Genomic DNA, 24,254 nt, shown 5'->3' on the forward strand with positions numbered 1-24,254 from the left:
CTTGCCAAGGATGCGGGGGATAAACGAAAGAGAGTGGCAGGTGGAGTGGCCCGTTGATATTGTGGGGTTATACACCTGGGGGTTAACGAGTAGTGGATCGTTCCTTTATTGGCATGGATTAGCGAGATGAGGAAAAAAAAAAAAAAACCTTGGCTGTTGGTGTTAAAGCGGCGGTAATATCGCAAACAGGCCGGTGGAAAAAAAATGGGATTACGACATAGACAGTCACTTTAACACTCCGACTGCCATGGCGGTAGAAACAAACAGTGCGGCGGACACCGCCAACAGACAGGCAGAAGACAAAGTGCCACCCCCTGTATTACAAGAGGCCTATCTGCCACATTTTCCGTGGCAGAACCAAAGCTATCAAAAGCACGGTGGAAACAGTACACAGAAGGGAAAACACTCACCTCTCGACCCCCAACGAGGAACCAGGACACCATGGAGCCCGAACTTCAGGTGTTACCCATGTTGGTTTACCTCCTCTTCTATGAGGAGTACGAACGGCGGAGGCGGCAAACACGGTGAGTACTGCACCTACAACCCAGGGGAGGGGGGAGGGGGGAGGAAAGAGAGTAACACACACACGCAACACCCCCACCCTCACCGTCACACACAGTGACATACACACAAATAAATGCAACAACATTACATATACACCCCCTCACCCCCTGGAAGAACGCAAGGACAAAAGGAAATGATTGTAATGATTGTAATCATTAAAAATCCATTAGTCAAAACTCCAAATTCAGTATATACAAATATGTACACCAACTACACAAGTCCGGATACTGTACTAATCATTGTCCGTGGACCACTGGGACCAAAATGCATGGGCGAGGCCCACACATGATACCTGACTGGAAACGGAGAGAACACTGCTGGGACATCAGATCGAAAATATACAGGCACCTCAGAGGGAGGGGGGCACCTCAGCCTCATGAACGCACACTGCCACTGCTGCACGTGGGGGCCCCATGCCCATTGCTGTATCCTGGGGAGTGCAAAGCCATAGTCTCTCAAGTCTCTCCAGTGGGTGGTTTGCCCATTGCTGTATCCTGGGGAGTGCAAAGCCACAGTCTCTCAAGTCTCTCCAGTGGGTGGTTTGCCCACTGCTTTATCCTGGGGAGTGCAAAGCCACAGTCTCTCAAGTCTCTCCAGGTGGTGGTTTGCCCACTGCTGAATCCTGGGGAGTGCAAAGCCACAGTCTCTCAAGTCTCTCCAGTGGGGGGTTTGCCCACTGCTTTATCCTGGGGAGTGCAAAGCCACAGTCTCTCAAGTCTCTCCAGTGGGTGGTTTGCCCACTGCTGTATCCTGGGGAGTGCAAAGCCACAGTCTCTCAAGTCTCTCCAGTGGGTGGTTTGCCCACTACTTCATCCTGGGGAGTGCAAAGCCACAGTCTCTCAAGTCTTTCAGTGGGTGGTTTGTCCAGTGCTTTATCCTGGGGAGTGCAAAGCAACAGTCTCTCAAGTGGGTAACAGTCTCCACTGGTTCTGGAGGGGGCTTTGTGCCCAGAGTGCTTCATCCTGCCAAGGACTGAGGTAGTGGATGTGATACTTCACTGGTTCTGGAGGGGGCTTTGTGCCCAGAGTGCTTCATCCTGACAAGGACTGAGGTAGTGGATGTGATACTCCACTGGTTCCGGAAGGGGCTTTGTGGCCAGAGTGCTTCATCCTGCCAAGGACTGAGGTAGTGGATGTGATACTCCACTGGTTCTGGAGGGGGCTTTGTGCCCAGAGTGCTTCATCCTGCCAAGGACTGAGGTAGTGGATGTATCTCTCAACTGGTTCTGGAGGGGGCATGGTGCCCAGAGTGCTCCACGTGCAGTGTGGCCGGTACAATTCCCTCACCTGGGTGTGTGTGCCACGAAATTTGCGAGGTTCAGGTAGCATGATACGCCATGGAGGCAGCGACATACCCGACACTGCTGCGGCTGCGCCTTCCACCTGCAGGTGCAAACAGTGATGGAAGTCATGCCTCATGGAAGCTTCCCAGGGTCCAGGATCTCTCCTCCAGCCTCAGACGACTGACCACTGGGGATGGTAGCCATTTCAGCGGTGGTGCCTGTGTCCGAGGATGGCACGGGGCTGGTGGTGGTGTTTGCGGCGGTGTCTGTCACGGCGGTGCTTGCGGAGGTGTCTGTGGCCGCGGTGCTGGCGGCGGTGCATGGGTCAGCACCTGCTGAGGGACACAGCAGGATGTCTCCTGCAGCCTCAGACGACTGCCCACTGGGGAAGAGGCTGGGGACTGTTGCTGAGGCTGTAGACATGCGGGCGGAGGTGCAGGTGGCAGTGTCTGTCGCGGCAGTGCTTGCGGCGGTGTCTGTCATGGCGGTGCTTGTGGCGGTGCCAGTGGCAGTGGTGCTGGCGGCGGTGCATGGGTCAGCACCTAATGAGGGACACAGGAGAACGTCTCCTGCAGCCTCGGATGGCTGCCCACTGGGGAAGAAGCTGGGGACTGTCGTTGAGGCTGTGGATGTGCCGGGGAGGTGCAGGTGGCAGTGCAGGTGGTCGTGCAGGTGGCGGTTGTGGTGGTGGGGCAGCTAGCGGTGTTCGCCGCCGTACAGGTTGGCGTCGTCGTGGACAGAAAGAGTGACACTTGTCCCTCAGTCGGTGCCACCATGCCCTCTCCTGACCTGCTCTTCAACTTTTGGCCCTTCCCCAGCTTTGATGGAGCCGCAGTTGTCTTGCCACTGACAACTTTGGTTTTTGCTGAGCCCTTGGTGGCTGGTAGTTTCGGCTTCTCTCTCTGGGATGTGGGCACCTTTTTCACCTTGGCAGGTGGCGGAATGTCCTTGCCCTCGCTACGTGGCAAACTGGCAGCCCTGATAGGTGGTGCACTCGATGACCCCGCAGTTGCTGGCACCACTGTGCCTGGGGATGTGGGGGCTGAGGTTCTGGGCTGGGACCTGGAAAGCCTGGCCCTAAGGGAAGGAGAGGGGGGAAGGTGTAGGGAAGAGGTCTATGTTAGCCAGGAAGAGTTTTTTTAAACACAGTGGGACAGGAATATGGAGGGAGTTTGGGAGTGGAGGTAGAGGTAGTGGTTGTAGGAGGTGTACATCTGCTGAATTTGGGTGAAGGTGCATGGGCCGGAGGCTGTTGTGAGGTGGAGGGCTGTTGGGTGGGTGTGTGCCTGCGTTTGTGTACTTTGGGAGGAGGGCTCACTGACACAATGGGAAAGGACACTGGGAATGTGTGAATGATATTGGGGATGGTGAGTGCATGTGAGAGGTGTGTGGTGATGGGCGTGTTGGTGATGGAGGCAGTGGCTGAGGATGTAGTGCATGCAGGTGTGAGTGGTGATGAGACAGGGAGGGAGGAGGAGGAGGACGTGGAGGAGGGGGACACAGTGGAGGCAGTGGATGTTGGTGTGTCTGCATGGGGATGGAGCTTGTGTGAGTGCCTGTGGGATGTGTGGTGCTTTTGTTTGCCTGAGCCACTCTTGTGTGTCGATGAGTGTGCATGCTGGTCTGATGGTGTGCTTGGGATAGGCTGAGGTACAGGGGATTGGGTCTGGGTGGAGGAAGTTGGACTGGGGAGGCTGGACACAGGGACAGTGGCTGCATCAGTGCTGAGGCCAGAGCCTGAAATGCTCTCTGTTGGGCTGCCTGCCCAGAATGAATGCCCTCCAGGTATGCATTTATTTGTTGCAAATGCCTCTCTACACCCTGGATGGCATTCACAATGGTAGATTGACCAACAGTAAGGGATCTCAGGAGGTCAATAGCCTCCTCAATAAGGGCAACAGGGCTGACCGGGGCAGGGCCTGAGGTGCCTGGGGCGAAGGAGATGTCCACCCTCCTGGGAGAGCGGGCACGGGACACACGCTGTGGTGCTGCTGGGAGGGCGGTGCTGGTAGGGGGGGTAAGTGGCTGTACCTGTTGATGCGGTGGGCACAGAGGTGCACGCCACCGCAAGGGAGCTCCCATCAGAGGAGGAGTTGCTGTCACTGCTGTCTGCTCCTGTCCCCGGCGTGGAGCTCTCCTCTCCCTCCGTCCCACTGGTGGCTTCAGACTCCATTGTTTCGCGCTCCAGGGCCAAGTGGGTTGCAGCTCCCTCCTGCTCCGGTGCCAATGCTCCTCCGCCTGATGATGCTATTGCACACAAGAACAGGGAGACCACAAAAAGGGGGGGGGGAAGACAGAAGAAAGACATGTTCAGTGCATGCAACACCACTACCGTTGGTGGACACAACACACAAGGAGCAGCCTTCTGCACTACCCCATGCACTGACAGTTCCTAGAAATTTCAGCTGACCATGGGGTACGATGCCTAAGATCAATTGCTGCACACCTCGAAGTCATAGGAGCCTGACTAGGTGTGGATGGTTCTTACCACTGGTGGGTTTGGGGTGCCACATGGCCTGCCTCACAAGGGACCTTGCCTACCAAGTTTGCCCTGGCCTAGGGGACCCCAATGCCCACCTCCCCCACCCAGATACCTCGTAATGCACGCAGAGTCAGCTGAATGAGAGTGTACTCACCCCCTTGTGGCTGCTGTGATGCCCTCAAGCACCCATCCAATTCCGGATAGGCCACCGCCAGGATCCGTAACATCAGGGAGGTCATGGTGCGACAGGCACGCCTCCCACGTTTGGAGACCATCCCCAGCTGGGCCTCCGCCATCTTCTTGTTCCAGCGGTGCAGGTCCTCCCATTTTTATGGCAGTGGGTTCTCCGTCTGTGGTAGACCCCCAGGGTCCAGACGTCCTTGGCGATTGCACGCCAAATACCCTTCTTCTGGTGGGCGCTGACCTAGAGGAATGGTACAGGGAGAAAGGAAATGACTTACCCTCCAGAACATCATACTCATTGCCCCCCAGTTCTCACCCATGCCCTGACGCACATACACTCCCCATCTGCACATGCAGGCCTCAGCCCCCCATGTATCTTCCATCCACACCACTCAAAACAGGCATTGCCCATGCAGCATGCTCACAGTGTACTTACCTGTTTTTCTGAAGGACCGTACAGTTGCGTGTACTGGGGGAGGACCCAATCCACTAGTTTCTCCAACTCCTCCGAAGTGAAGGCAGGGAACCTTTCCCCAGACACATGAGCCATCGTCGCTTCCAGACCGAGGTCACAGCAGCACTTGCAGTGTAGGTCCTCTCCTGTTGAAGGTCAGGTATCAAGTGAGTGAACAGACAGAAAATGGCGGTCACGACGGTGGCGGTGCGTACCGTTACCACTGGCGTACATCGTCATTGGCTCCTGGGACCCATAGGGCCCAATGTTAACCAATGCAGAATTGCGCTGCGGTCTTCAACCGCCCACAGCGACGGTGTAGAACGCCAGTGCAGTTACCTCATATCCCCTTGTCCCACCTTACAGGTCAGGCAGCCGCCATTTCAGGAGGCCACATGGGATGGATGTTAACTGGGTCACACCTATCTAGGCTGGGAATATAGACAGATACTGGCACATTGTGGATTAATAACGTTTCTGCAAATAACACATTGTGATACCTCAGTGTTGGATGACTCTCTGCTCGTTGTTCTCCTCCATAGGGCACGTCTGCTGGGGCAGGTGATGAGATGGTGGCATCCTCCGGTGTACAGACCCCTAGTGGACCTGTCAACAATGGAAGAGAGACACATCCTAGTCACATACAGAATTGATTGTGCAACTATCCAGTAACTGTGTGCCCAGTTGGAGCCAGACCTGATGTCAGCTATCCGCCATCCCATAGGGATACCCCCTCTAGTGCAGGTCCTGTCTGTACTCCATTTCCTAGCCAGTGGGTCTTTTCAAACAACAGTGGCCATGTTATGTTATGTTATGTTATGTTACGCAATTTGTAAAGCGCATGGCTGCCCGGAGGCTTCCCAGCGCTAAAAGGACCTGATCAGGGGATCAAGATTGACATGACGAACAATCGCTTCTAAAACAACCATGTTTTAATTTCCTTACGGAAGCTGAGTTCCTGGCTTCTAAGCCAGAGCCTGAGGGGAAGGGAGTTCCACAGTTCCACAGTTTGGCCCCCAAGTAGGACATCGTTGCCCCACCCCATCTAACTTTTTTAAATCTGGGTAGGGAGGCCAAAGCTAAAGAAGTTGATCTGAGCGTCCTATTCAGCCTATAAAAAGATACAAGAGATCTTAAAATCGGAGGCCCACAGTTGTGAAGGGACCTGTGAATACAGCATAAAGCTTTAAATTTGATCCTCTGTTTCATTGGCAGCCAGTGCAGGGAGGCTAATGCTGGTTTTGCCGATACATGTCAAGGGATATCTAGCAAAAGGCGTGCTGCTGCATTTTGTACACGCTGCAGCTTCTTTGTCACATAAAGAGGTGAGCCAAGAAACATGTGGTAAATCAATGCCATTACAATAGTCGAGTCTCGAAAGAATGGTAGCTTGGATGATCAATTGTTTTGCCAAAAAGGGAAGGATAGTAAACACCTTCCTCAAAAGTCTCAGTATGCCAAAACAAGAAGCCTATACACGCCTGGCATGCTTATCCAATGTAAGCCAGGGATCCAGCCATATCCCTAAGCTCTTAATGCATTTCTTTGGGGGGTGGGAAGTCACCTAAAGCCCTAGGGCACATGAGTGACTTATTCGGGCCTGGGTCGTATCCCAGGATCATCAGTTCTCTTTTTTCCCCATTAAGTTGGAGTCTACTGTCCCTCATCCAACCTGTAACTGCCTGCAGACAAGAAGTCAGAGAGGAACCCTCCCTATTGGTGTCATCAGCGAAAGACACCACCAATTGGGTGTCATCCGCATAGGACAACATATATATGCCAAAAGATTCAATTAAGTCTGCCAGGGGAGCAATATATATATTAAAGAGCGTAGGGCTGAGTGACGAACCCTGGGGGACCCCGCACCTAGAAAAAAGCTTGTGTGAATAATACGATCAATCAAGGACCTGGAAAGTTCTCCCCTCCAGATAGGAGGTCAGTGATGCATAACTTGCTCTTCTATTCCCATATTCCTCATACACAACATTTGGTGGTCTACAGTGTCGAAGGCTGCTCTCAAATCCAAAAGTATGACTGCAGTTGTCTTGCCAAGGTCCATGGCTTTCCTTGCCTCTTCCATAACTGCAATCAATGCAGTTTCTGTACTATGCCGGGATCTGAAGCGTGTTTGTGTAGAATGGAGACAATTATATGTTTCCAGAAAGGTGAAGAGTTGGGTGTTAATATGCTTATCTAGTATTTTAGCCGATGTCGGTAATAGAGATATCGGTCTATAGTTCTTTTAGTCTGCCGTATCTAGAGAGGCTTCTTTAGTAGTGGTTTAACCACAGCGTGTTTCCATTCATCCGGGACCAGGCCTCTGGATATTGAGGCGTTCAACATATCCGGTAGAATAGGACCTATCACTGATCAACCCTGCACAATTATCTGCGGGGGCTGGATCCAAGGGGGATCCTGACTTAAGTGATTTGAGCAAAGTATCCACTTGCTCCGGGAGAAGGGGGGTGAACTGGGCTACCATAGCTGAGCCCTTCTTTGTGCTAGAAATTCCCTCTTCTGGTGAAATTATCTTCTCCGGAAAATTAGAGTAGATATCCATAAGTTTTTGTTGAAAAAAACTAGCTAACTTATTGCTATATACTGTAGATGCTTTAATAGGGTTCTCTTCCACCGGGACTTGAAGGATTTCTCTTTACACCTGGAACACCTCTCTAGGAGAGCTAGCGGGATCTCCAATTCTGTCAGCATAGTAAGAGTTCTGAGCTACTTTTATCTCCTTCTGATACGCTCTAATGGCTTTCCTGTAACTATCCCTATCTTCTAAGGCATAAGATTTCCTCCACCTCCTTTCCAACCTTTTGCAGTTTTACTTAAGAAGATGAAAACTCGAAGTGTACCACTGTGTGCTATCTTTCCTGCGTGGGACCATTTTTTGTCCTTAAAGGTAAGACTATGTCCAAACTCTTGGTGATCCAATCATGGAAAAACTCCACCTTCACGCTCATGTTATCAGTGGCCAAAGGTTTATGGTTTTCCAGTTCCCTCATCCAATCTCTAATACTGAGCTTATGCCAATGACTGCCCACCTGAGGTAGAGGCTTAGGGCTATTCCCCTTGAAACTAATGGCTAGGTCGATTGTAGCTAAAGAATGATCTGACCAAGATAAAGGTATGGGGCGTTTGGAGGTGAGGGAAGTCAAGTTACTAAACACTAGGTCGATCGTGTGGCCATGTTCATGCCTTGGGCCTTTCACTAGTTGCTTTAAACCTAGCGCCTCCATATCTCCCAAGAGACGTCTTGCTGCTAATCCCCTAGGACTGTAAAATTCGGTCTCCTATATACTAAGTCCATCAAATTACTAGAAAGGGAAGTTAAAAAATCCTCTGAAGGCCCTGGGAGGCAATAGAGAAGAAGTCCTGAGAAAGTGAATGAGGAGTTAACCTCCAGGGAGAAGGTCATAGCTTCCCCTTCTACTACATGTAATGGCTGAAAAAACAACTTCAAGGAGTTCCTGTAAATGATGGCAATTCCTCCCCCTCTGGACATCGTCCTATCTACCCTGGCGATTAGATATCCCGCGGGTAAAGACAGAGAGACATCCATCCCTGAGCCTTCATGTAGCCAAGTTTCGGTGAGAAATAAGGCTAAGGGTGCCATTTTACTAAATAGTAAATTTATGTCCAATTTGTGGTCTGACATTGATCTAGCATTAGTCAATAAGAGAGTGCTATGACCTATTTTGTCTGCATGCAATATAATCTCTTTAGGAGAAGACTTCCAGTGGCATGCGGGGCACCTCCAGATCTTCCTGTACCAGTTGGTACAAACCCGACATTCAGATGGCAACAGGGACCTTAAGGCGTATAACTCCTCCACTGAATAAGCAGTGGGGAAAATTAACAACCCCTTTTCACTAATTTGGCCAGGGGGACTGGCCCTAAGGCCCGGTCTGGCGTGGACGGGCACAGACGGGCTTGCCGGGGCGGGGGTCCGCTGCGCTGCTGCCGCATCTCTGTTTATATAGGAAGTTCCTGTGCAGCGGAATGCAAAGAAACTAGACCGCTGACCCAGAGGAAAGAAAAAGAAAATGCCGTCCGCACCCGGAACTGGATCTCTTAATCAAGAGGAAGCCTGTTCAAAATTACGGGTGGCCACAAAACTCTAAGAATTGACAGCAAAGCCCCCCAGAACTGACTGGCCACTGAACACGGGCCCAGGTCAGTTATCACACGCCTCAGACATATACCTCAAGTTAAAATAGAAGATCTTAAAATTCTTTAAAATCTGCCTTGATTAAAATCGACAAATAAATGCTATTGCCTGTTTCTTGAAATCACCTGTGTCCGCTGCGCTGCCGCCACATCTCTGTTTATATAGGAAGTTCCTGGACAGTGGAATGCAAAGAAACTAGACCGCTGACCCTGAGGAAAGAAAAAGAAAATGGCGGCCGCACCCGGAACTGGACCTCTTAATGGAGAGGAATCATGTTCAAAATAACGGGTGGCTGCAAAACTCCAAGAATTGACAGCAAAGCCCCCCACAACTGACTGGCCACTGAACACGGGCCCAGGTCAGTTATCACATGCCTCAGACATACACCTCAAGTTAAAAATTTAAGATCTTAAAATTCTTAAAAATCTGCCTTGATTAAAATCGACAAATAAGTGGTATTGCCTGTTTCTTGAAATCACCTGTGTCCGCTGCCGCTGCTTCTCTGTTTATATAGGAAGTTCCTGGGCAGCAGAATGCAAAGAAACTAGACCACTGACCCAGAGGAAAGAAAAAGAAAATGGCGGCCGCACCCGGAATTGGACCTCTTAATCGAGAGGAAGCCTGTTCAAAATAACGGGTAACCACAAGACTCTAAGAATTGACAGCAAAGCCCCCCACAACTGACTGGCCACTGAACAAGGGCCCATGTCAGTTATCACACGCCTCAGACATACACCTCAAGTTAAAAATAGAAGATCTTAAAATTCTTTAAAATCTGCCTTGATTAAAATCTACAAATAAATGCTGTCGCCTGTTTCTTGAAATCACCTGAGATGTCCCAGCCAATGTTCTCTAACATGTTGTCCAGTGTTGTCTGCCCTGCTGAAACACATGTGCATCTACATTGTGTTACCTCAGGTGGAGGATTTGCCCAAAGTGAAAGGTGACTTCTATGCCCTGGGAAATATCTCCAACATCATTGGTGCCAATGATGGGACACATGTGGCATTTGTACCCCCCGCAGGAATGAACAGGTGTACAGAAACCGGAAGAGCTACCATTCTATGAATGTGCAGATGGTGTGTTTGGCAGACCAGTACATCTCCCATGTGAATGCCAAGTATCCTGGCTCTGTGCATGACGCTTACATTTTGAGGAATAGCAGCATCCCTTATGTGATGGGGCAACTTCAGAAGCACTGTGTGTGGCTAATAGGTGAGGCCAAGGTCCCAATACAGTTGACATAGGTGTCTGGGTATAGGGCTGTCCCTAAAGGTTAGTGTGTGTCTAACAGTTGTCCCTCGACATTTGCAGGTGTCTCTGGTTACCTCAACCTGTCATGGCCACTGACCCCAGTGAGGAATCCCAGGACAAGGACAGAGGAACGCTACAATGAGGCACATGGGCGAACTAGGAGGGTGATCGAACGCACCTTCGGCCTCCTGAAGGCCAGATTCTGGTGCCTCCATCTCACAGGTGGCTCCCTATACTACTCACCGAAGAAGGTGTGCCAGATAATCGTGGCCTTTTGTATGCTGCACAACCTGGCTTTGCGACGCCAGGTGCCTTTTCTGCAGGAGGAGGGGCCAGATGGTGGTCTTGAGGCAGCTGTGGAGCCTGTGGACAGTGATGAAGAGGAGGCAGAAGAAGAGGATACCGACAACTGAAACAACATCATCATGCAATACCTCCAGTGAGACACAGGTAAGAAGATGTCACTGCTTCCCACATCTCATACTATTGTTTGAGCTAGCATAAGTCTGTCATTTTCATTTAGTGTATGGACCCTGACTTGTCACTTTGACTTTCCATTTCACAGATCCGGGTCCTACTTTGTGCCCTCTGCTATGTTTACTTCTGGCCTACAGCTGGGCCGGTGTTTCCTTAGGGGGGAGGTTCTGTGGTGGCTTGTGACAGTGGCAGGGGAACCAACTGTCCCAAGGTCCCAGATGGGCCAGGCTGGTCATCTTGATCCAGGCATGCAGAGCTGCTGTCATCACTGTGAGCCTCTTCTTTGGGGGGGCTGGATATGTCTGGCACTCCTGTCTGGTGACGTTGAGTAGGGGTCCTGTTGGGGTGTAAATGCATGATTATTGTATCTGTGTGTGCCATCGTGTGCAATGGGTGAGTGACCCTCTCCTCCAGTGCTTGCATTATTGGCTTGGTCCTTGTGTGATTGGTGATTTTGGGGCATGAGTGAGTCTCTGTACTGGACATGCTTGGGTGATGGGTGTCCATGCATTGGTGTTACATGCAGGGCTTGATTTTGGGATGTGTGGGTTCTGATGGTGGGGTATTTGTGGGTTGTTGGGGTAATGGGTGTGAGGGTAAGGGTGGAGTATGAGATGGCATGCAAGTGGGGTGGGGGGGATAAGGTAGTAAAGATTTGACTTACCAGAGTTCAGTCCTCCTGCTATTCCTGCAAGGCCCCCAGGATGCAGTATTGCCAAGACTTTCTCCTCCCATGTTGTTAGTTGTGGGGGAGGTGGTGGGGATCCACCGCTAGTCCTCTGTTCAGCAATCTGGTATCTGGAGACCACGGAACGCACCTTCCCCCGTAGGTCGTTCCACCTCTTCCTGACGTCATCCCGTGTTCTTGGATGCTGTCCTACTGCATTAACCCTGTCGATGATTCTGCGCCATAGCTCCATCTTCCTTGCAATGGATGTCTGGTGCACCTGTGATCCGAATAGCTGTGGCTCTACCCGTACGATTTCCTCACCATGACCCTGAGCTCCTCCTCAGAGAACCTGGGGTGTCGTTGAGGTGCCATGATGTGGTGTGGGTGATGTGTGAGGTGGTGTCTGTTGTGATGTGTAAGGGGATGTGTTGGTGTGTGCTGTTTGAGGTGCGTGGATGTTGTGTAAGTGATGGTGTTGTGTGTCTGTGGATGCTGGTGTTGTTTTAGGTAGTGTCTCTCTCTGGCCTGCTTTCAAATTTCTGGTAGTAAGGGTTTGTGGGTAATGTGGGTGTGTATTTTATATTGGATTGGGTGTGTGGGTATGGTGTGTGTATGCGTATCAGGTGTGTGTATTTCGAATTGTCCAATGTGGTTGTGTTTTGTATATGTGTGTGTATTTTGATCAAGGCGGTGTGTACCGCAAATGGATTACCGCGGTTGAAAGACCACTGCGTTGATTCGTGGGTCGTGATTCTGTGGGCGTATTCCTGTTGGTGTGATGGTGTCGGTTTTGTTTTCGCCAGTTGATCACTGACCTTTGGTGTGGCGGACTTGTGTGAATGTCTTTATTGTGGAAGATTCCGGGCTGTGGGTCATAATACATAAAACGGAATTCTGCGGCCGCAGCGGTATGTTGGCGGTCTTCTGCACAGCGGTAAGCGGGATTTACTGCCAGGGTTGTAATGAGGGCCTATATGATTTGTAGGACATACTGGCCCTCATTACAACCCTGCCGGTAAAAGCCACTTACTGCCGTGCAGAAGACCGCCAACACACCGCCGCAGCCACAGAAATTCACCACAGCTATTATAACCCACAGCAAGAATTCTGCCAAAATTCAGACACCCACACAAGTCCGCCACAACAAAGGTTAGTGATAAACTGGCGAAAAGAAAACCTCCACCGTCACGCCAACAGAAATACGCCCACACTATCATGACACACGAATCCACGCGGCGGTCTTTCAACCGCGGTATTCCATTGGCGGTACACACCGCCGCATTCAAAATACACACACACATACAAAACACAGCCACGTTGGACAATTCAAAATACACACACCTGATACACATACACACACCACTCCCACACACCCAATACAATATAAAACACACACCCACATCACCCACAAACCCCTACGACAACAATTGAGAAAGAAGCACAGAGAGAGACACCACCATCAACAATACTAGCATCCACAGGCACACCAGACAATCACCCACATAACTTCCACGCACCTCACACAACACCCCACTACATATCAGCACACTTATCACCACACACACCACCCCACACATCACCCACACCACCCCATGGCACGGCAAAGATACCCCAGGTTCTCGGAGGAGGAGCTCAGGGTCATGGTGGAGGAAATCATGCGGGTAGAGCCACAGCTATTCTGAGCACAGGTGCAGCACACCTCCATTGCAAGGAAGATGGAGTTATGGCGAAGAATAGTGGACAGGGTCAACGCAGTGGGACAGCACCCAAGAAATCGGGATGACATCAGGAAGAGGTGGAACGACCTACGGGGGAAGGTGCGTTCCGTGGTCTCAAGACACTACCTTGCGATTCAGCGGACTGGCGGCAGACCCCCACCTCCTCCCCCACAACTAACAACATGGGAGGAGCAGGTCTTGGCGATTTTGCATCCTGAGGGCCTCGCAGGAGTAGATGGCGGAATGGACTCTGGTAAGTCAAATCTTAACTATTACATCCCCTACCTTACCTGCATGCCATCACATACCCCCACCCTCACCCTCACCCCCATCACTCCATACTCCTCACAAGTGTCCCAACATCACAAACCACACATCAGAACACCAAGCCCTGCATGCAACACCAAAGCATGGACACCCATCACCAAAGCATGCCCACTGCACAAACCCATACACCCCCCTAAACCATCATCACACAAGGTCCCACACAGGAATGCAAGCACTGGGGTACACAGTCACCCACCCTTTGCACACCATGGCACACACAGATGTAATAAACATCCTTTTATACCCCTGCAGGACCCCTACCCAACGTCACCAGACAGGAGGGTCCACACATGTCCTCACCACCAATAGGAGAGGCCCACAGTGATGACAGCAGCTCTGTCCAACTGGATCTAGATGACCAGCCCGGCCCATCAGGGACCTCGGGACAGTCGGTTCCCATCACACAGTCACAGGCCACTACAGAGCTTCCCCCCTCTGGAAACACCAGCACAGCACCCACCCAGCTGGCCCCTACCTCTGTCCCCAGGACATGTCAATCAGCAGTATGTCCACCACTACAGGGAACCCAGGCAAACCCACCACCCCAACAACAACAGGGACCTGGGGGAAGTGGCAGTGGGCACACAGTCCAGGAGACGGAGGCCCAGGAACACAGGGGAACTGGGAGGGCTGCTGTGTGACAGGGGGAGGACAGGCCAAGGGAACCCACTCTCCACGAGGCCCTCTCTTCCATCATGGGAGCCTACCACCACTCCCAGGAGACGATGGCAACGGTACTGGCCAAGTTTCAGGAGACCCAGCGCCTGCAGGAGGAATAGTATTTGGGCTTCAGGGAGGAACTCAGATCCATCAATTCCACCCTGGGCACCATCGTAGGGGTGCTGAAGGAAGTACTCAACACCAGGAGGGACACTGTGGCACAACAAGGGGGCCCTGACACTAGCATGGATGAAGAACTGCCCACCACCTCCACCGGCGCTTGTGGACAGGAGGCACCACTACAGAACCACCACACCAGCACCCCACCCCCTGCAGAGGGAGACCCACCCCGCAAACGGTCCCTGAGATCCAGGACAAAGACAGAGAACGATGCCAAGACCCCCGCCAAGAAACAAATGTCATCCTTCTGTCCCACTTTGTCACCCTGTCCATCCTTAAACTGCCCCAGCTCCACTTCCTATGCCCATTTGGGCAATGCACCTGTGAGACTAATAGACTGGACTCTGCCCAGGACATTCCTCCACCATCACCCCTCACCATTTTGCAACCCCCTCCAATATTTTGCAATTAAAGAAACACCCTTGAAGCACAAAACAATCTGGAGTCAGTCTGTGATTTCGGAATAGTGTATTACCAATTACTGTGGCAAAAAGCTCTTTCAATTGTAATGTCAACATACCTATGTCACACAGCTCAAGTCCATGAGGAATCAAAGCAGATGTCACACAGTGGGACCCACATCTGTGAAATCGTAAGGGAAAGTGACAACTCAGTGACCATACACTGGGTGAAAACGACAGACAGTAGAGAGGTAGTAGTGTTAAAGTACATGTAGTAGGCAGGTTTGTATTCTTACCTGTTTCTCACTGGAAATATTGCAGGATCACTGAGTCCCTGTTGTCCATGTCCTCTTCTTCTGCTTCCTCGTCTTCACTGTCCACAGGCTCCACAGCTGCAACAACACCTCCATGCTGACCATCCTCCTGCAGAAAAGGCACTGGTCGTCGTAAAGCTAAGTTGTGAAGCATACAACAGGCCACGATGATCTGGAACACCTTCTTTGGTGAGTAGAATAGGGATCCACCTGTCATATGGAGGCACCTGAACCTGGCCTTCAGGAGGCCGAAGGTCCGCTCGATTATCTGCCGTGTTCGCCCAGGGGCCTCATTGTTGTGTTCCTCTGCCCTTGTCCTGGGATTCCTCACTGGGGTCAGTAGCCATGACAGGTTAGGGTAACCAGAGTCACCTGCAAATGGCAAGGGACAACTGTTAGACACACACTAAGCTGTACAGATATCCCCATACAACCATTCCCACTGTCTTGCTTCCAGGTGCTCACCTAATAGCCACACACAGTGCCTCTGGAGTTGACCCATCACAGAAGGGATTCTGCTATTCTGCAGGATGTAGGCGTCATGCACTGAGCCAGGGAACTTGGCATTCACATGGGAGATGTACTGGTCTGCCAAACATACCATCTGCACATTCATCGAATGATAACTCTTCCGGTTTCTGTAAACCTGTTCACTCCTGCGGGGGGCACCAAAGCCACATGTGTCCCATCAATGGCACCTATGATGTTGGAGATATGTCCCAGGGCATAGAAATCACCTTTCACTGTAGGCAAATCCTCCACCTGAGGGAAAGCGATGTAGCTCCGCATGTGTTTCAGCAGGGCAGACAACACTCTGGATAACACGTTTGAAAACATAGGCTGGGACATCCCTGATGCTATGGCCACTGTTGTTTGAAATGACCCACTTGCAAGGAAATGGAGCACTGACAGCACCTGCACTTGAGGGGGGAGTTTAGTAAGCAAGGTCCCTCCGTAAGGCAGGCCATGTGGCACCCCACCCCACCTCTGTAGAGTGCCAAGTACACCTAGTCATGCCCCTGTGTCATCCATGTGTGCAGATGTTGTCCATAGCCTAGTAGGCCATTTCCAAGGGATTGAACAGTGGAGCCCAAGAGCGCGGCTTAGTGCAGTGGGCTTCTGTGTCTGTTGTGTCTGCCAACGGTAGTGGTAATGCATGCACTGAACATGTCTTTCTTCTGTCATCCCCCCCCCTTTTTGTGGTCTCTCTGTTCTTGTGTGCATTAGCATCATCAGGCGGAGGAGCAGTGCCACCGGAGCACGAGCTGCATGCCACATGGCCCTGGAGGGCGAGACAACGGACTCAGAGTTCACCAGTGGGACGGAGGGCGAGGGGAGCTCCACGGCGGGGACAGGAGCTGACACCAGCGACACGGACTCGTCCTCTGATAGGAGCTCCCTTGTGGTGGTGGCAACATCTGTGCCCCCCGCATCTACAGGTACAGCCGCCACCCCCCCTACCAGCACCACCCTCCCAGCAGCCCCTCAGCCTTTGCCCCGTGCCTGCTCACCCAGGAGGATGGGCATCACCTTCGCCCCAGGCACCTCAGCCCCTGCCCCAGTCACCCCTGCTGCCCTCAGTGAGGAGGCCATTGACCTCCTCAGGTCCCTCACTGTTGGGCAGTCTACCATTTGTTGCAACAAACCAATGCATTCCTGGAGGGCATTCATTCTGGTCAGGCAGCCCTTCAGCGAGCTTTTCAGACTCTGGCCTCAGCACTGATGGCAGCCATTGCCCCTGTCTCTAGCCTCCCCCCTCCAACTTCCTCCACCCAGACCCAATCGCCTGTACCCCAGCCTATCCCAAGCACACCTTCAGACCAGTATGCACACACGCCAACACACAAAGGAAGCTCAGGCAAACATAAGCACCACATATCCCACAGGCACTCACGCAAGCATCACACCCATGCAGACTCACCAACATTTACTGCCTCCATTGTGTCCCCCTCCTCCTCTTCTCCCTCCTCCCTCCCAGTCTCGTCTACACTCACACCTACATGCACTACATCTACAGCCACTACTGCCATCACCAGCACACCCACCACCACACCCCACTACCATTCACACGTCCCCTGGGTCCTCTCCCAGTGTGTCTGTGACGCCACCTCCCGAGATACACAAACGCAGGAACACACCCACCCAACAGCCATCCACCTCACGACAGCCTCCAGCGCATGCACCTTCACCCAAAGTCACCAAACGAACACCTCCTACAACCACAACCTCTTCTTTCACTCCCAAACCCCCTCCAGCTACCCGTCCCAGTGTCTCCCAAAAACTTTTCCTGTCCAACCTTGACCTCTTATCCACACCTCCCCCACCCCGTCCATCTCCTAGGGCCCGACTCTCCAGGTCCCAGCCTAGCACCTCAGCCACAACATCTCTGGGACCAGTGGTGCCTGTAGTCACCGGAATCTGGAGTGCACCGGCCACCAGGGCAGCCAGTGTGGCACGGAGCCAGAGCACGGACAATCCCCCACCTGTCAAGCATCAAAAGTTGGCCAGTGCCTGGCGGGAGAGGGGGAAGACTCCAGCCACCAAAGCCTCTCCCAGGGGTCCCGTGGGAGTGTGGAGTCAGCTGCGACACCTTCCAAGGTGGAGAAGGGCCACAAGAAACCCGGAAAGTCTGGGAAGAGCAGCTCGGCGGAGGAGACCGCCATCATCCCCGCTGCCCAGGAGGCCACCGCCATCATCCCTGCTGCCCAGGAGGCCACCGCCATCATCCCTGATGCCCAGGAGGCCACCGCCATCATCCCCGCTGCCCAGGAGGCCACCGCCATCATCCCTGCTGTCCAGGAGGCCAGCATCTGCCCTGCTGCCCAGGAGGCCACCGCCAGCACAAGCCCCGCTGGGATAGAGAGGACCGCCAGCACAAGCCCCGCTGGGCTAGAGAGGACCGCCAGCACAAGCCCCGCTGGGCTAGAGAGGACCGCCAGGACAAGCCCCGCTGGGCTAGGGAGGACCACAAGCACAAGCCCCGCTGGGACAGAGAGGACCGCCAGCACAAGCCCCGCTGGGCTAGAGAGGACCGCTAGCACATGCCCCGCTGGAACAGAGAGGACCGTCAGCACAAGCCCCGCTGGGCAACAGAGGACCGCCAGCATAAGCCCCGCTGGGACAGAGAGGACTGCCAGCACAAGCCCCGCTGGGACAGAAAGCACCACCAGCACAAGCCCCACTGGGACAGAGAAGACAGCCAGCAGCTGAGTCACTACAAAGGAGCCCGCCGCCTCAAGCACCGCTGAACAGGGCACCGCCGCTACAAGCACCACTGAACAGGGCACTGCCGATATAAGGACCGCTGAACAGGGCACCACTGCCTCAAGCACCGCTGAACAGGACAGCTGAACAGGGCATCGCCGCTACAAGCACCGCTGAACAGGGCACCGGCGCCTCAAGCACCACTGAACAGGGCACTGCCGCCTCAAGCACCGCTGAACAGGGCACTGCCACTACAAGCACCGCTGAACAGGGCACCGCCGCCACAAGCACCGCTGGACCATGAGCGCCAAGGGCACTGACGCTACTGAGTCCGTCACAAGCAGGATGAAGCACTCTGGGCAAAGAGCCCCCTCCAGAACCAGTGGATATTGCCATCCACTACCTCTGTCCTTAGCAGGATGAAGCACTCTAGGCACCATGCCCCCTCCAGAACCAGTAGAGAAAGGCATCCACTACCTCTGTCCTTAGCAGGATGAAGCACTCTAGGCACCATGCCCCCTCCAGAACCAGTAGAGAAAGGCATCCACTACCTCTGTCCTTAGCAGGATGAAGCACTCTAGGCACCATGCCCCCTCCAGAACCAGTGGAGAGATACATCCACTACCTCTGTCCTTAGCAGGTTGAAGCACTCTGGGCATTATGCCCCCTCCAGAACCAGTGGAGAGATACATCCACTTTCTCTGTCCTTAGCAGGATGAAGCACTCTGGGCACCATGCCCCCTCCAGAACCAGTGGAGAGATACATCCACTAACTCTGTCCTTAGCAGGATGAAGCACTCTAGGCACCATGCCCCCTCCAGAACCAGTGGAGAATGTCATCCACTACCTCTGTCCTTAGCAGGTTGAAGCAGTCTTAGCACCATGCCCCCTCCAGAACCAGTGGAGAAAGGCATCCACTACCTCTGTCCGTAGCAGGATGAAGCACTCTGGGCACCATGCCCCCTCCAGAACCAGTGGAGAGATACATCCACTACCTCTGTCCTTAGCAGGATGAAGTAATCTAGGCACCATGCCCCCTCCAGAACCGGTTGAGACTGTCATCCACTACCTCTGTCCTTAGCAGGATGAAGCTCTCTCGGCACCATGCCCCCTCCAGAACCAGTGGAGAGATACATCCACTACCTCTGTCCTTAGCAGGATGAAGCACTCTAGGCACCATGCCCCCTCCAGAACCAGTGAGACTGTCATCCACTTGAGAAACTGTGGCTTTGTACTCCCCAGGATGGAACAGTGGGCAACCCACCCACTGTATAGACTTGAGAGACTGTGGCTTTGCACTCCCCAGGATTGAACAGTGGACATGTCGCCCCCTCGTGGATTTGGCATTGTGCACTCAACCGGCTGAATTGCCCCCCCTTTCCCTCCCCCTGAGGTGTGTGTTTTCTTGCTCTCTGATGCCCCTGCAGTGTTCTCTCTGTCATGGTCGGGGATCTTGTGTGGGCCTCGCCCATACCTTGTGGGCCCAGTGTTCCACGGACTTCATTGGAGCACTACCTGGACTACTAAGCTTGGTGTATATTTTGTTTATGGTGTATATATATATATATATTTGCATACTTGATTTTAATATATTACAATGGTTACACTCATTTCCTTTTGTCTTTGCATTCTTCCAGGGGGCTTGGGGGGTGTAACTATAATGTATAAATATGTATTAGTGTGTGTGTTGTAGTGGGTGAGGGTGGGGGTGGGGGTGGGGTGGGGGTGTTGCGTGTGTGTGACCCTGTTTTTTCCCTCCCCCCTCCCATGTGCGTAGGTGCAGTACTCACCGTTGTCTTCGCCGCCGGCGTTCGTGCTCCTGGTAGAGGAGCAAGAAGATGAGGGCTGGCAGGATGTGCAGCTCGGGTTCCATGGCATCCAGATACCTCATGGGGTGTGCAGAGGTGAGCGTTTTCCCTTTGAAGTCCTGTTTACGCCGTGTTTTTGTTGCGGTGAATACACCCCGGAAAAGGTGGCGGATTGGTAGGTTGTGATACTGTGGGCGGTACTTTGTCTTCCGACTGTCTGTTGGCGGTGACCGCCAAGCTGTTTGTCTGTACCGCCGTGGCAGTCGGATTGTTAAAGTGGTTGTCTTTGTTGGCAGTTTCCGCCACGGTCGTAATTCCAATTTGTTTACCGCCGGCCTGTTGGCGGTCTTACCGCCGCTTTAACACCGTCCGCCAGGGTTGTAATGACCACCACTATGTTTTCTTTTGGAATGGTAGTCCTGTGGTATGATGTTTTTAAATGTTTTCTGATAATTTGCAGTATACTCTTCTATGTCATTTTTTTCCAGTATTCCTCATGCAAGCAGTTTTTTCTTATTTTTTTGTTCTTTATGTAATTAGATATTTCTATAACTGTTCTTCTAAATTAGATAGGATTGCATCATTAGAACATTGTGCAATATCTCATCTCCTTTGTGGATGATTTAGATATATAAGAGGTTTGCTCTACATGAGTGCATCTCTGTGATGTGAATTTTAAAGTTGTTGTATGTTTTTTTTATGTTGTGCATTAATGTTACAGCCCTGAAGAAGTTTACAGAATTAAACAAAACACATTAATTGGCTGGGTTCTTAATTCTACAGTCATTGAACACACCTTGGAGCAGTAGGTGTATGTTGTGAATGTACGTCTTAATTTAGGAAAGACACTAGTTGGGACAGGGTGGTGGTGCAAGTTCTAGGTTCACTGCTCTTTCTTTTCAATTTTGAAAATGTCTGTTTTTGAAATTTGACATTTTCGTGCCTTAGCCATTTAGTGGCTGCATCCTGTCTCTGGATCACATGACTGGGGTAGCTGACAATTGAGTTTTGTGTATTCCTTCTAGACAACCACACAAAATGGACAGCTTAGGTGTGTGTGGATGGGCCATCACTGGCAGAATGGGAAGGAGAAAAAGGGCACAGACCTACTGATACTTGAATAGGCTATGTATAGCCTCCAGACAAAGGACTTCATATCCCCTGTAGCTATTCTGGGGGCAGGGAATGGAAGACAGGATGCCTAGGGATTTAAAAGAGTGTTTGTAGCTTATTCCACCTTCCAGATGAAGGGCACTAGGTATAGCTATTGGTCCCCATACATCAACTCTTCAGTACACTTTTGGACCTGTGGATACTCTGCCAGGAAGAAGGACTGCTATACGGCGGAGAGGACTGCAACTCTGCTGGAATGCTCCTATGAAGGACTGATGCTCTGCTGTGCTGACCTGCTGTGTGCTGCCTTCTTGCTTAGATGAGAAGGACTGAACCTGCAAATTTGAACCCAGGACACCTGAGTGACTCGAAGGGCTAGTTGGCTGGCCTCCTGACCATAAGCCTCAGGGACATAACAAGTGTCCAAATACCTTGAACCCAGCACCTGGACATTTTATGAGTCCTGCCCTCCCAAGTGGTGCTACCCCAGGCCTGGACCCTTGCAAGTGACCCTGAAGCCATATGAAGCAATGTGAAGCCATGCAAAGCCTCTCTGTACAGCTGCCAGCCTCATCGGAATGAATGCCGAGCGACACAAAGCCCCACAAAGCCTGGCCGCACAGCTGCTAGCTCATTGGAACTGATGCAAAGCCCCACCAAGCAATGGCGCACAACTCCCCAGAACCAATGTAAAGCACAGCCAAGCCCAACAAACCCTCACTGCACAACTTCCATGAAACCAACGCCAGATGACGTGAAGTCTCGCAAAGCAATGGCGCGCAGACTGCGTACCAGGAGTCATGGTACTGTGTTCAGTGGAGCTAGTTGGATCCTTATATCTACCCCCCAATCCACCATGGTCATCCTGAAACTGTAAATTTGTCTGGGTCTAGCACAACCAGATAACAACAGTTGGCAGCGCTTTGTGTTTTTTGGCATTGTTTTTACTGACATCCTTAAACTTGCATACCTCCAGTTCTCCTGATTAGATTTTTTGTTGTTTTGGTATTGGTTCATATATTAAATATTACTCTATTTTTATAAATTGGTGTGGGATTTTCCTTCTGTGGTATTTTCAATTTATTACTGTTTGAAGTGCTGCATATATTTTCTTTACACATTGCCTCTAAGTTAAGCCCCAGAGGGTTGAGCGCAGGTTAATTTTGTGCTTCTTGTACCTCACCCTTACAATGGTTGTGGCCACTGCTCCTCTTAACTAGTAACCAAATGTCTCACATTGGTGGCAGTGTTGGGAACTGGACTTGTGTTTCTGCTGTGACATACAGCAATTTTGTGCTACACTGCCATCCCATAAATAACTCAAGATCGATTTAAACCTTTATCATTCTGGCTAGATTTCTGATTGGCTATTTTTCTTTTTTTTCTAAATTTAAGTTCCTTACCTCCTAGTCTTATATCATGGAAGTGGAGGGGCTCAATGTGGATAAGGGCTGAGCTGCAGAAACACTGCAAGTGGAGGTGGTGTGTGCAGAAAAGAAGGCCACAAACATAGACCTTCAGATAGCTCTCCAGGCCTATGAGAAACTCACTAGGATGTAATCCTAACCTAAAGATTCTGGGGATGAGGATCCTAATGTAGAGGACCTGGACAAAGGGGAACTTGATTTAGGAATGGAGGATGGCATGGATCTGTGCCCTAAACAAGAGCCCTGAGAGGGGAGAACCCCTTTACCCACTCAGAAATAACTCAGTCTGAGGGAAGGCAGCAGTGTATCTTTGAGGAACTTGTCCCCAGAGGAGCTGGTCAACGGAAAAGTGGAAAGGAAGTTCAAATTTCAAATGACCAAAATTAAAATAGAGGATAAGAAGGCTGGGAGAGCATTGGCAGAAAAGAAAATACTGCTGGAGCATTAAAGGAGCTCAAAGAACTAGGGATCCAAACCAGTCAAGGCTCAGAATCCAGTAGTGGGGCAGTTTACCTATAGTTTCTGAAGGTGAAAAGAAGGTCCACAACTCAAAGATTAGGTGCCCAACTAGGTAGTGGGGGATGATATTGACAAGTGGCTAACTGCACATGAGATCACCATCCCTGTATATAAAATCCTAGAGAAGTAGCGGGGGTGGCTTGTGGAAGCATATGCCTAGAGTGGAGAGGGATACCTTACACTAGTGGTAAATGAACAGACAAAGTTTGTCCCCATGAAGGCCATTCTTGCTGCTAGGTTTTGGTTGACCCCTGAGAAATATCAAAATTAAATGATGGACAGGGTGTTGAAACATTTCCTCCGTTCACAGATCTGAGTTTAATTATTTTGCTCACCATGTCACCCCAGTTTGGACCCAGCCATATGCAAATCCAGCATAAGTTTAGAAATATCATCAGAAAGTTTAGAAATACCACCAGAAGTTTCGGGACAGCCACACACTTCCTAACCATTCGTTGGTAGACATCTTAGATTGCTCTAGTAAAGCACTGAATGGTTGGTTGAGGGGCAGTAGTGTTAATGATTATGATGGGCTGTACAACCTGATTCTGAGGGTACACATGCTCAATATTTGTACTACAGAGCTGTGTTAGACGCTGGTGGCTAGGTAGCTGACTGGTCTCAGGAAACTTGATGAGGAGGCCGACATCTGGTCAGTAACAGCATGTCCAAGAAGATACATGAAAGTGACCCCAAAAAGGGTGGTTCCGGTCCCCCCGCAGAGAGAAGGGGGTGTCAAAGATGACCCAGACAAGTCTCAGAGTAAGTCAAGGGGAAAGGGTTCCCAAGTCCCTTCTGTAAAATAGGGGGGCGGTTCTGGTGGGCAGTGGCCCAGGATGTCTAATTTTCAACCCCACTGTTTTGAGTTTTCAAATTGGACATGTTATTTTAGGTTCCACATGTCCTGGAAGTGAATCATTCTTACATTTGTTTTTTTTACTGCTGTAATGCCCAAATATCCCATAAGATAATATTGAGTTACCTTATTACATTTAATAAGTGATAACTTTTGTTTGGGAACAGGTAGAAATATCATGTATACC

Source organism: Pleurodeles waltl, chromosome 12, assembly GCF_031143425.1.
Source record: "Pleurodeles waltl isolate 20211129_DDA chromosome 12, aPleWal1.hap1.20221129, whole genome shotgun sequence".
Taxonomy (NCBI): Eukaryota; Metazoa; Chordata; class Amphibia; order Caudata; family Salamandridae; genus Pleurodeles; species Pleurodeles waltl.